The 14020-nt window shown below is 39.9% G+C and overlaps 1 protein-coding gene across 9 annotated transcripts in view; it reads left to right on the top strand.

Moving 5' to 3' along the window:
• Positions 1-14020, top strand: part of ZNF521 (zinc finger protein 521) — a 239752-nt gene that overhangs the window by 104935 nt on the left and 120797 nt on the right. The gene's annotated exons all lie outside the window — the stretch shown is intronic.

Here is a 14020-nt window from a genome sequence, read left to right as displayed (position 1 = left end):
ACATGATAAGATGTTACCAACTTCTCTTTTTCTTGCTTGTAAACTAGACAAAAAGAGATCTGGAGGTCCTTTGTGGTGATATAAGGTCAGTTACCTTCAGTGTCACCAGTGAATCTTCTTGTACTTGGATCAGGTGTAATCAGAGTTCTTATGCGTTCTTCTGATTGGCATCATGTTCTTCTTCTTACTCCTTTCGATTTTTCTCTTAGAAATGTATTTAAGGTGAAAAAGCCCTTTAAACTACAGCAAGATTTGTGAATAGCATTTGCCTGCTTTCAAATCATCATTTGCCCCCTGCCCCCATTCAGAGCATGTAAACTGATTTTTCAGTGTCTATAGTTCTAGTCTCCACGTAAGTAACATAGACTTTCAGATTCTTTTCTCATGGGAAGCACAAAGCTATCAAGTTCCTGATGGAGCATTAGTACTTCTGGAAAGCGTAAATGCATGTTTGTAAAATCCTGAAAGATAATTTATTTTTCTAACAGATATTACTGGTTTCAAATTGTAGTGATGCAAGCATTATAACAACGAGAATCAAAATTGAAAGTGCCAATACACAAATGTTTAACGCTATAGATTGGCTGTCCAGGCGGAGGGAAATGAAAACGTAAGCATATAACACAAAGAGTAAAAACAAAATGGATTTCTAAAATTTCTAAAAAGTCAGTGGCTTTGCTACTCCACTGGAAGGGTACTTCTTGAATTGAATGGGATGTTGGAGACGGCTACTTAAACATGCTAATTTGGGGAAATTTTCAACAAAAAAAAAATCATAATATTAAGGAATGAAGGTTTAATTTGCATTAGTGAGAGTCATGTGGTTTGAGATTTCAACCTTTATATAAAGAACATTTCACTCCTAAGGCAAGAAAAATATGGAAACTAGTTGTCAGACCATTAGTAGTGCTGGATACCCTTTGTTATTCAGTAATAGATTACTATGGTAAGAGTACTAGAAAATATCCTTTTAAGATATAAGACAACACTAAAAAAAGTCAGTTCTGGCTTCTTTGCCAAGTATTCTCATGGTTGAACTAGAAAACTTCCCCTTTTAGCCTGTACTCAATAACGTCATAGGGTGCAATTACCTTAACATGGTATAATGTCATCAGCTGAGCTATCACCCGCTGAGCTCACCCTGCTTCCCAAGTGAAAGATGTTGACCTGAATCATCTTCACTGAAAGTTACCTTTCAGTTGGGATGGGAAATGATGGGCTGTGCTCATCATCAGTTACAACAACTCGAGGAACAAGTCAGAACTCATTAAGCCCATCATACTGCTGAGTCTATTACGCATAAGCTATCAAAGAGGCTTAAACAGGCAGATTGTGAATAACTAGCTATTGAAAGAGCTCTAAAATTGGTAAATCTATAACTTATACTTTGAGCCTAATGAGATGCTGAATTCAGGTTGTAGATTTCTTGTAAAGATCTTGAATCATTGCAAGCACACTGTTAAGATAGGATAATAGTCTTGGTGATAGCTGATGTCTAAAAGTGTAGAACGAGGTCTGATATGGTAGTGAATTGTGAACTAGACATCAGTCCTTTTTCTGTCACTCATTTGCTTTGTTGACTCGGGCAAATCTACTTGAACATCTCTGCTTCATGTTCCTTATTTAGAAAATTAGATTGATGTTTCCGGAAAAGTGTGTTGCCATGCTTAATTGCAATACGTTTTTTGTATTGCACTTGGAAGATGAAAAGCAATGTTCAAGAGAAACTGTGTGGCCTTGCTTCTCTTGCTTTCTGCCTTAATATGCTGTCATTTGCCTAATGAGAGAACTCCTGGCTTAAACGAAGGTGTGCCCTCACTTCTTAAGCTTCACGACTTCTGTACATGCAGAATCATACCAGCATAACTGTGCAATGATAGTTATATTGTTAATTGCTTAGCTGGCAAGGGAGGAGGGAATGGACTCCAGCTTACACCAACAGTGTATGCTAGTGTATCCATATGTGCAACTGCACTCAGTTTGGGGTCCTGTTGGTAACTTCCAGAGTAGATGCTCAGCAAGCGTAATTGCTTCTGTAAGTAGCTTAAGTTATGTCTCACTTTGTTCCGTGAATGTGAAGCTCATGTGAATACTGTATTACCTGTGGCAATGCAGACAGTCCTTCATTAATAATACAAGAACACTCTGGGTTTTCTGGTCCTGAGACGAGAAGGAGCAGTGCAAGTACACTGCCAAATTACTGCAGGAATAAAGATGCTTATTTAGGTGTTGCAAAAGACTTGTAGAAACTCACTATAGTGGAGAGTATCAAAAATGCTGGACAAAGGAGAGAACTAGCAACTGTCACGCCAGCTGAAGAACAGAATGTGTGCATCTGGGGCTGCTCTTCTGTCCTGTTGTGGTTGTGTATGCCAGGATGGGCATGTCACAGCGGGGGACAATGGGCACATCACAGCACCATTCTGACGGAGCCGTGAAAGTGCAGACTGGCAATGAGCTCGTGGAGACGGGGTCACAAAATTCAGATGCTGCGGAGAGAACTGGCAGCTCCTTGAAACTCAACTTATCCGACCTCAGATGAATCCAGAAATGGTATCACCCCGGGAGAAAGAGTGGAGCTCAGGTAGGTGTACTGTTTTATCATTACATTTTTTTTCTCTTTATTCATTGGCTTTGAATCTACCTTCTCTTACTATTCCTCCCCCCTTCTCAAAACACTGCCAGACTCACAAAGACAGAAAACAGAAACTGCCTTTTGAAGTAGCTGGTTTGTTTCAACAGCATGCACTGGCAGTCAGAGGCAGAAAGAAGAGAGAAAAGACTGTGAGCAACCCAGAAATGTTCCCAGATGCATGCTTTTGGCAGGGCAGGCAATAGCATTTTAGCAATATAAATCACTGTGCTTTTAACTGAAAAAAAATGCACTGAAATCAATACTCATGCATTTAATTGAAATACATAAAGAAATTAAAATAATCCTCCTCATCAGCAATCCAAGCTGTTCATTCTGACTACAGGATTTTTATGAATAAGCACATAAACTTGTAATGTAAACATAAGAAGTAGTGCCTTGGGTTTCCTGTCAGTGAATCCAGGCCCAGAACAAGTGATTTTCATGCTGGATTTTGGATACGGGGACAGAAAAAGGTAAAGAAGGTTTGTTGCTGGCACAAAGATTTGGCTTTGAAATAGTTTGAGGAACTAATCTGTAGCAAACATATTTTCTGCTTCTGGAGTTTCAGAATGAGCTCACTAAAAATACCATTTTTGTCTTCTTGAAGCCTTTTGACTTTGTTTTCAGGAAAGTACTATTTAAGATGTGACCATATATATTTTTAGGAAGGGCTACCCTGTTTTTCTTGCCACAGTAGGCCACCTTCACATTACACTATGCTCCAATTTCTGGTAGTACCACTGCCGTGGAGTGGCTGACAAGATACAGGCTTAAGCATTTCTGTTCTCTTTGTCTTTATCCATTCAGTAGCGAGCTATCACATAGAGTCCTCTCTGAATTTAACAAGGATGGTGTTATTTATTATCTTGCTGTAAGTCCTGCCAAAGTAAAGCAGCACACTTCCCACCTTTTCACACACACCATGAAGTCAGTCTGTGAAATCCCCATCTGTTGGCTGGAGGCTGCTGAACAGAAGCGAGAGGGATAATTGTAGAGTGTTTTCTTAGTTTCCTGTCCACTGATCATTAAAATCTAATATGATTTGTCTGTCTTGTTATTTATCAGAGGCTTCAGATGGGGAATTTGGAGAAGCACCTTCTTCACACCTGTGGGAAACTTTGCATGAGAGGAAGAAAGGATAACATGTTCTCCAAAGTTTTCAAGAGCATCAAACCAAGATGGCTGTGAAACAATGCAGTCGGGGGAATGCCTGCTTGAAGAAAGGCAGAAGAACTGGAGAGGGATGCAGGAATGTGGATGAAGACCTTAAGCATCTCTAGAGAGGGCAAATAAAGACTCAGCAGAGCTTTGTGAGACAAAACATCCTGACATATATGGTCCAACAGGTCAGCTGTACAGCCCACTGTCCTCATGGGGCTTTCCCTGTAGATGTGTCTGCTGGCCAAGTGACCAGGGTAACATGCCACAATTTCTCTTCTGCGTAGCCCCAGTGGAAAATCAGAATAGTAATGAGTATTTGTATTCTGACCTCAGAATTGTGTAGGAACAACAAGAAATTTCCCCTGGCTTTCTAGCCTGATTATCTTGAGGAACAAGACATGGGAAATCATGGCATGTTTCTTTTTGGCTGCTGGTTTGCATACCTCTAGAGAGTTCTCTCTCTTCCCCCTCTTACTTTTGGACAACTCTTGGCCAGTTTCAAGAAAAAGTTCATAGATGAATAAGAATCTCAAAGCCTATAAAGTTTTTACAACATTTGGGAAGAGAGGTGACCTAGCCAATGATAGAATCCAGACAGGAAAGAAGCCTTTTAGAGATCCAAACCAGGAAGATGGCTTTAACTGAAGTTCACACCTGGTTTGTATGCAGAAGTCAGTCAGTCACAAGAAATGAAGCTATAAGAAACCATGATCTGTTCTTTGTGGTGCTCAAAGACCAACTGCTTAAGTGACTCTAAATGTTTTGAGAAGTGTTTTTTATCACTGCTTAATAAAGTTGATATATATAATGTGTGTATTATTTGTCTTATAACACCCAAATTTGTTACTCTGTCATCAGGGAAATAAAATGGGCTAACCATTAATTTAAAATGAATGCGTAGACCTACTACTGCCTGTTTCACAAAGTTGTACAAAATGAACATAAATCAACCACCTGATATATAGCACCTTGTTAAAGAGTCCTCTTCTTTGACGTCCCATAGCTCTGTCATGGCTGGTAATTGATCTTATGCCTGTTTTGTTTAAAACCCTTAGATGCTTTTTCCTCCTGCCAAACCCATCTTTCATTTATTCCATTTACTGCATTGTATGTACAATTTATTGTATAAAATGCAACCTGTAGATATGACAGCATAAATGTGTCTCCTGTTAACATCCATCCTCACCATGGGACGTTTCAGGACAAGAGGCAGCTGGCACAAATCAAAACACAGGAGGTTCCCTCTGAACATCAGGAAACACTTTTACTGTGAGGGTGCCTGAGCACTGGCACAAGTTGCCCAGAGAGGTCGTGTCTCTTTTGAGATACTGACAAGCCATCTGGACATGGTCCTGGGCAACTGGCTGTAGGTGGCCCTGCTTGAGCAGGGGGGCTGGACCAGATGACCCTTCAGAGATCAACCTTAACCATTCTGTGGTTTCCACCATGCTTTGGGCCTACCTACCACGTGTACGTTGATGTTATCCTCTTCTTCCTTGGTGGTTAAACCTTTGTTCCTCGTATATGGCTTCGTAAGTCAGGGAATAAAAGGGTGGGGCCTCTCCTGATACTGAGCATCTCAGTACAGTCGTACCAGTAACAATGTGCAAATCTGGGAAAAACAGCCCTTGCCTGCAGTTTTTATTAGAGGCCTGAATTTGTGAAGATTAAAACCTCACATGCATTCATTGATCATTTTGCAATGCCTGTGAAATGCCTCTGAAGAGTGACTTAAAAATGCAGCCACTTACAAATATGGCCATTTAAAAGTTGCTTGCCGCTTGTACTCAAAACCAAGGTTGGAGGTAGGAGTGAAGGAGGCTACTTGTCCCCTTCAATCATGCTTCCACAGTTTTGTATGCTGTGTGGGACGGAATTCCTCTGTTTCTTACCATTATCGAGATTCAACATTCTGTGCTAAAAGGCATACCTAATGGCTTTTTATATCTGGAAGGCCACCTCTTCCTCTCTACATTTTCCGATAGGAAGCGGGGTGTTCACCAACAAAGAACAATCTGAGACCCCAAGCTTCCAGATTTCCTTTCATACTTGTTTTCGTGCTCGTTCAGCAGTCCTCTCTTTGGTTTCTGCTCTGATGGCTGGAATAGGTTCAGTGCCGAACTCTAGGAACATGGCTGTCTGCATACGAAAATCTTGCAACCATCACTGACAGTGGCCAACTTGCAGTTGATCCTGTTCTGCTGCTTGGTGCTTCTTTTGTAAGCCTAGTCAGGGAATGTCTGCATCACCTGATGATTTTCCTAAACTATCTGTCTTAACCATAGCTCCTCAGTTTTCTTATATTCCTTACTTTCACAGCTGGTAGTCCATGTGATGGGGCTCTGACCAACCTGATCCAGTGGGAGATGTCCCTGCCCATGGCAGGGGGGTTGGAACTAGATGATCTTTAAGGTGCCTTCCAACCCTAACAATTCTATGACTCAATGGTGGTTGACGTCCTGCAAACCTAGAAGTGTGACATTCTGCTTATGAAACAAATTCTGCAGTCTCTTTTTTCTGATAGGGAAATGGTAGACTGAAACCCTGTGCAAAAAGAAATGAGCTTATTACAGGATGTACCTAAGAGGAACCACAGGAATTTTAAGAAGTAATGTGAAAGTAAAAGATTATGAAATGGGACAGAGGGAATTCTGGGAAGTTCCCTTAATTCCCATAGAGGAAAGCAAGTATGTCTTCACAGGAAAAAACGGCTGTACACAAATCATTGTGGAAAGCGTTGAAGACTGGCTCAGCAGAGTGCTTGTTTTGCTGGTACACCACTTCCTTGGGCAGCTGCGCTGCCCCAGCGGAGGTTTTTCCAACTGGGCACACAGTCAAGCATCATTGCAATGTCAGCAGCTGTGTGCCAGCTCAGATGCTACCAGTATATTCGTTAACATTGATGTGGCCTAAGAGTATCCATGCAGGGTAGTACTATAATTACAGCAGTATGATAGTAGAACTATGTTTGTGGCATATTTCGTAGCGTAGGCAAGCCTTTGTAAAACCCCAGTCTTGCCAGCGTTATCATGTGAAGCCTTCATTTGTGAAGTCCCATTGACTTCCCCAAGTGCGGAGCTAATTGCATGAGAAGGATCTAAGGGGTTTAATCCTTCTCCTGATACTTCAATGAAAATTAATTTCTTATATATTATGTATGAGTAATATATTTCTGTTTGTACATTAATATTAATGTTGCATATTTTTGAGCACAAGTTCTATTCTGTAGGATTAAATTATCTTGGTAAGTAGCAGCCCAGAATTCTGCAGGAATAAAGGTTGAGTTGAAAGTGGACAATTAAGGGCCAGGGGAGGGTCCAAAGTCACACTTTGGAAAGTGAAATTAATCAGCATTAATTTTCCATAGTGTGGGAGAAAAGTGGTTTTAGTGTTGAAGTCAAACAAAATAAGGTATATAAAAAGCCCTCAATTTTGCCTTTCTGTCAAAATCCAAAGAGCTTTTACAAAATTTGTGATGGAGAAAAGAGACAAAAGAGTATTCTCTTGTGCGTACTTGCAAACTATTAATTTTATTGGGCTACATCTGTTACTGATTGTTGGTGAAGAAAATAGTGGCTTTATTGAGTGACAGTCTGTCTCAGTATGCCTTTTTTTGAAACAAAGGAAAAAAGCAACTTTAGAAAGAAAAAAGTCTATCAACTTACTTAGAATACCAGCCTTTTGCATCTCAGGCCTGCCAAGTCATGCTCTACTGCCTGCGCTTTGATGCCACGTCATCTGCAAAATTATCAGTGCAGTCTTGATCGTAGTTTCTCCTTAATGCCCGTAGCCACCCGGCTGCTCTGATACGGGGATGCTGAATGTTAGGATGCCTCTTGATGGGTTAGCAGCTCTCTGGCTTCAGAGGGTCTCAGGTTGGCAGCCTTTGATTTCAAGTGCGATGTAGGGAGGCAGAAAGAGATGGGGATGCTGACAGAAAGTTCGGTTGCTGACACAGCCAGCCCCGGATTCCTGAGCTCTGCTCAGCACATACACTTGCAGGGCAAGGTACCCAGCATCAGGCCCTAGGATAGAAAGACAGAAAGAAGTGTGTTTGTTTTTCAGATCCTAAATCAAATCCACAGTACTTAAAGCTGTTTGTACTCATAAACTATGTAAACCTGATACAAAGTAATTGAGAGAAAATAAATATACAGCCACATGCTGCCAGGTTTTAGAGTCACTTTTCTGACAGGTACCTCACTTCAGTACTGAGTTTCAAAGACCTGGAGAGAGTTAAAGGATTAGAGAGCTCGAAGGGAAGAGATGGAATTTTTGAATGGTTCTTTCTATGCGGGTATGTGAGACACTGCAAGCTAATGCACTTCATCAGCCAGGGGAAGGAAAGGTTTGTAACTAAGAAACATTGAAGACAGACGTGATTAAATGCAGAATCCAGAATGTAAAGGTGAAAGACAGAACAGCAGACCAGACCAGAGAAGGAGGGACTGCTAGAATGAACATTTGTATTTCTGACTCAATGCATTCTGTGTATTAAAGCAATAAGTAACCGTTCTATAATGAAAGAAATCAGAAAAAAATGATGTTTTTCTCCTTTTTTTGTTTTGCTTACCTTATGGGATTGATTATATTCTTTCTCTAGGCATGTACACTCAGACCCCATTACATTTAACACCCTGCTAAACAAAAGCAGAACAGAAAAATCCTCATAAAATCATTATGAGTGTGTTTTTAAAAGTAATCAGGAAATACTAATTAAAGGGTGTTGTGTGAGCAATGAGAAGAGTTAGCAATTAGTCAGTTCAAAAAAAATGCAAGATGACAGTGCCCCATAAGCAAGATAAATAGCTAACTATGCAGTGAAACTGGCTAACATATGCTTAGCTTTTTAAGAGCTTAAGGTTGACAAAATAAGCATCCAGGAAGATAGAAAAGAAATCCTCAATTAAGGTACTGTCAAAAATAATCTGAGCTATGATGAAAAATGGCTAAATGGATAAATAAGCTGGGACCGTGGTTGCTCTTGTGCCTCATGCAGGGCAAGCACACTGCTAACTCTTAATAAAATAATGATGTAAAAAATCAGCTGGCAGCATTAGGTGTTAGCACTGGCAAGTTGTTGTAGTTAGTGTGCAAGTTTTAACTTGGTTTTGCATGTGATTTATTGGAAGCTGTTCACTTTCTCTTGTCAGGTTACCTTTCTGTTGGTTTAACAGGTTCAGTTAGCTCCACCCTGCATTTAGCGTGAGGGGAACTGAGTGAACGATGGTCTGGGAGAGGGGAATTAGAGGATGTGGGAGGTGTGGCATCACTCTCTGGCAGCGGCAGGTTGTCTCAGTAGTGTCATTGATCCATACCCTCGGTCTGTGCTGAAACAGAGGGGGAAAAGCCTTGAAAGTCCCCTTTGCTGGTGTGACAAGGGTAAATAATGTACCTAGGTGTAAACAGGAGGTTATTGGTATGGTAACAGGTATACACATCAAAGCCATTTTTGGTAGTGCATGCAAGAGAGGTGTGAAAGGAGTGTAGAATAAACTAGGGATGCCTGCGAGACTGTAGACGTGGTGCATTAGAAGCTATAAGACATTTTTTTGGTTATTTCATATAGGGAACAAGTAGGGTATACAGGAGATCCAGAAACGGTATATGTGATCAAGGAAACCCATACTGTTGAAAAAATGCTTTGTCATGGAGCTTGTAGCATATCCTCCCCGTGGAGAAGAATGAAGTATGGATTAGGTATAATATAATGGAATACAGTATACAAAAAGTAGCTTACAAACACAGGAAAATATCCATCCCAAATTTCTCAGAGAAAGGAGCTGAAGATAAAAAAAAAACATTAAGCAGATAAATTTACAGTCTTTTAAGAAGAGGTATCAATAGCCTGGGAAAAGGCTACTAAACAGACATTTAACAGGGGATGTAAGGATTATGCATGAAATTACTAGTTTGTGAGCTTGATTTAAACAGTGAGAAACATGAGAGAAAGGCTAATCAAAGACATGATAGAAGAACACCTAGAAAGTTTGGATTTAATGAAGGATAGAGGGCAAGGATTCACAGAGGGAGGACCATGCTTAAAATTTTCAATAAAGAGTATTTTGAGACAGTAGCCACAAGTGCTGACAGAAAAGCCTATAAACATGATTTACCAGGTTTTTAGCAAAGCTTTTGAAACAGTATAGCACAAAAGACTAATCTGTTGGGTGAATAAGTATGGCATAGGGAGAGATACTTTGTTTGATTAAAAAAGAAAAGAAACACTAACTTGGGTATGGAAAGTATAGGAGTCTTGTGAATTGAAGCAGGTTAGGTTGGAGCAGTGTGAATAATGGAAAGCCTTAAGAATCATTATTTGCACCAATTTTGTTGAATTTATGCAGCATATCAGTAGTCTGGAAGAAAGAATAAGTAGTAAGGTGATGAAATTCCCTGATAGTACAAAACTGGGGAAATGTCAGAACAAAATAGGCAGGTCATAAAATTCTGAATGACTTTGACAAGGAGGTGGAGCATGGGCAGATAAGTAGCATATGCAGTTCATTTTCAACTAATATAATGAGGCTAGGGAACAGAAAAAGAAGAATGTATGGATACCTCAGACAGTCACAGGGCACAGAAGGCTGCACAGAAGGATTTTCTGCATACTTCTGAATAGAACTATAAGTCCTCTGGTAGAGTTGTTTTACTTTGTGTATAAAAGCAAATAAAATTCTGGACACAGAATTGAAGTACCAATTGAAAGATCATATTCTTGGGCTGTTCATAAAAGCAGCAAAGTCTCATTTGACATGACATGGACACTTTGGGCACCTTTATAGAGAAGAAATTCTGAAAACTGCAAAGTGACAAGTGAGGATCAGGACAATAATTGAAGATCTAGGTGACGTTAGTTATTCAAAAGGTTAGAGAGACACATGCATATGCTCTGCATGGATTGAAGGCCCAATCCAAAGCTCATTAAATGTCGTCACAGAGATGCATTGCATGCTGGAAGGCTTTAAATTGGTTCTGAAAACAGAAATGCAAGTGAATAGGGGTGCAAGAGGCAACCAGATTGCCCAGTGCTCTTGTGAGACACCTAGTCCAAGCAGTTGCTCTTCTATGACAATTTTGAATGGCCCCAGGAATGACTTGGGCCTCAGATTTGCAGTCAGCATGTAGGAGACAAATTGACACTTACGTTCTTGATGGGGATAGTGAAGGACTGTGGGCTTGTTTATTGAAGAGTTTTTGTGAAAAGATGAGGCCACAATAATACAAGAAATAAAAGGAAAAAGTTAAACCACTTTCTTAATCCCATCTGATAATGCATGTGTCATGCTCCTCTGGAACAATTGGAAGTTTTGCAACAAGGCATAGTATGCCTTCTCCAGATACTATACTGTTTCTGTCTGAGTCCATATAGGAAATGCACTGGTAAGGGTCTTCTGTGGCCCACCTTTGCTGATATGAAATTACTCTGTAACAAGAAATGTGCATCAGCTTGTGTTCATATTTGGAGGGGAGAAAGAGAGTCTTGTCGTGCTTCTGCCTCTTGCAGGAGGCTGACAGGTGTCCTCTGGCAAATGCGGCGGTGGCAGTTTAGGGTGTAAGTGCCCTCAGCTGTCCACCCTTCATCATAGTGTGGAGCTGATATGCCCTCGGCTGTGGGCTGGAGCAGCAAGACCTGGGTGCCCGCTCTGCCCTGACGAGTCCTCCATAGGCACAGGTGACTCGGGCAGAGGGACAGGGAGCTCAGCCAGCGTTCCTTGCTGCAAATGGCTGCAGCAAGGCAAGGCAAGGATGGCTGTGGCAGCCTCGTGCTTCCTTCTCTGTAGAGCTGTCTTGTATCACAAAGGGCTGGAGGCACTCAAGAGAGATTCAAATGCCTCCTTGAGTCACAACCCAATTTTTCTTCTGTGCTGTGCTACACAAGTGCTGCAAGGCTTCTTCCCCAGCTATCCAGGCAAGGGACATGGATCTGCAGTACCCCAGGGCTCATTTCTGTCTTATTCCCCCAAGTTTCCCCTTTGAGGGAACACAGTGTGAGGAAGTTTCCCCAAGGATCTCACCCCGGTAGGGAATTGGGACCAGCCATGAATCATGTCAGGACCCAGGAGCTCCTGTGAGCAGTTACGAGTCCCGTGGTTCTGACAACGCTTGTAAGACTAAGATGTAACTTGCAGTGAAAAAGGACTTCTTTAGAATGCGAAACATATGGAAATAAGTATGTGGTTTTTGTTCAACGTGGGGTGAAAATGACTGGGTTTGATCATTTGCAAATCTAAGAGTAAATGGAGTTTACTGAGTTTGCTTTTAAAATAAAAACTTAACCATGCACAAGTTTAGACGCTTTGAGATGAGTGTGTGTTGAGCTAATAAAAGTTGATGTCAACATTTTAGAATATGTTTGGAAACAAAAAAGAACTAGTGTTTGATCAAGCAGCATTCGCAAAAACATTCTTCCCTTCATGATAAAAAGGAAACCTCTGTGTGTGATTCTGCAAATATGTCAGATCATTTTGAAGAGGCTAGTAAGTGCTAGTAAATTATAATTTTTTTGTTGTTGTCAAATGACTTTATTTTTTGGCATTAGACTTCAAAAAACCCCCCAACCTTTGTATGTGTTGTCGTTATGTACATCAGTCATAATTTTGCCGACAATTCTTGACATGCACTCTGCGTTGCTGTGCTAACAAGAGAAAAGACCAGCCATTAAGTTTATGTTTCTTTGTTTTTGAACAAAGTCACATATCAGGAATAATGCTAGGGGTATGCTAATAAACAATATATAGTGCCAGTCATCAGGGAGTAAGAAATATTTTCTAACTAGTTCTAAAGGGAAACAATGTTTTAAAAAAAGGGAGAGTGATTGTTATTTATGCAATATTGTTGTTCTATATGTCAGCATCAAAAAGCATCTTGTAAAGAGCTTAGCATAATAAATCATTGATCGTGACTGTCATTATTTAGAGGTCTTTGATAGATCTAGATGTAGTGCAGTAAGGTTAAATTTACCAACATATAATAGGAGATCCTTAGACTGAATCTGAATTTCTACCACCGTTACCGGTATTGTCACAACAACAGAAAAGAGAAAAAGCGTTGTATCTTTTAAAACAGCAGGCTTTACAAATCGTAACTGTAAAACTAAGTCAAAGCAGATTTGTTTTCTGGTTGCCCATTGATTTTGTTTGTCATAAGGATTTAACTTGGTTACATTTCAGAAAGCTAGAGTTGATTTAAATGAAAAACGGCAAAAAGGGCTTATGATTGTTTCCACTGAGAAGCAGTGCAACACATTTTGTTATTGTCATCAAGAAAATTAAAATAGTCTCTGTGTATGAGAAGCAATGGGAGATTGGTAAAGAGGAGCCCACAGGAACACTTAATTTCAGAGTTGACTTTGATTTGTCACTAATTTTTCAGTTAACTTGGTAAGACAAAATGGCATATGTTTGAAAAGTCTTTATAGTCCTGCCTACAGGCTTGAAATAGAAGGATACTTAATGGATGGGCACCTTATCTGTCTGGGACAGGGCATCTAAATGTAGATGCTGGTAAAAGCAAGTCTTTAACGATGTTTAGAGTCAGGGAATATATATATATATATAAAAATAGTATATATACACATATTTTAAATATATATATTTTAGATATAATCAATAATATTAGCTGCATAAAACTCTTCAGAAGTTAAATATATACAGGACAGGCTGTGTTTTTGATGCACATTATCCATTGAACCCTGCTTCTTCCCCAACTAATATATATGAAATCTGCAATTTACTATATCTGTGCCAGCTTTTTGTGACTTTACATTCTTTAAAAAATATATGTTTTTCTTTCTTTTTTTTTTTTTCTTTTTGCTGATGTAGGCGAGGTGCCTGTGGCTGTACAGAAAGATAGGTGTCTCTTGAGTTACTGCTTTGATGTGGCAGTTCAGGGCTTACCTTGCCTTCATTGCATCTTCAAAACAACAATTGAGCTCTCCAGGACTGTTACCTTAGGACATGAGTCCTTGATACTACAATTATGCAGTTGAATAATTTTATGAATCTGACTTGTCTCATTAGATGCCTGGATAACTGCAGATTTTAAGTCTGATGATGAAAAACCAAAATCTTACTTTTGAATATGCTTTTAGTTTTCACTTTTAAAGCGATGCTTTCCAATATCAAATCTCTGGCCAATTCAGGTGAAGAAAAATAAAAAGAGAAAGTACAGTCACATTCTTGAAATGTCTTGGACAAGTGAAATACCTTGTATAAAAGTGAA

The sequence above is a fragment of the Chroicocephalus ridibundus genome, chromosome 2, assembly GCF_963924245.1.
Source record: "Chroicocephalus ridibundus chromosome 2, bChrRid1.1, whole genome shotgun sequence".
Classification (NCBI taxonomy): domain Eukaryota; kingdom Metazoa; phylum Chordata; class Aves; order Charadriiformes; family Laridae; genus Chroicocephalus; species Chroicocephalus ridibundus.
Note: the sequence above shows the minus strand (reverse complement) of the source record. Positions and strands in the feature narration are given on the sequence as shown.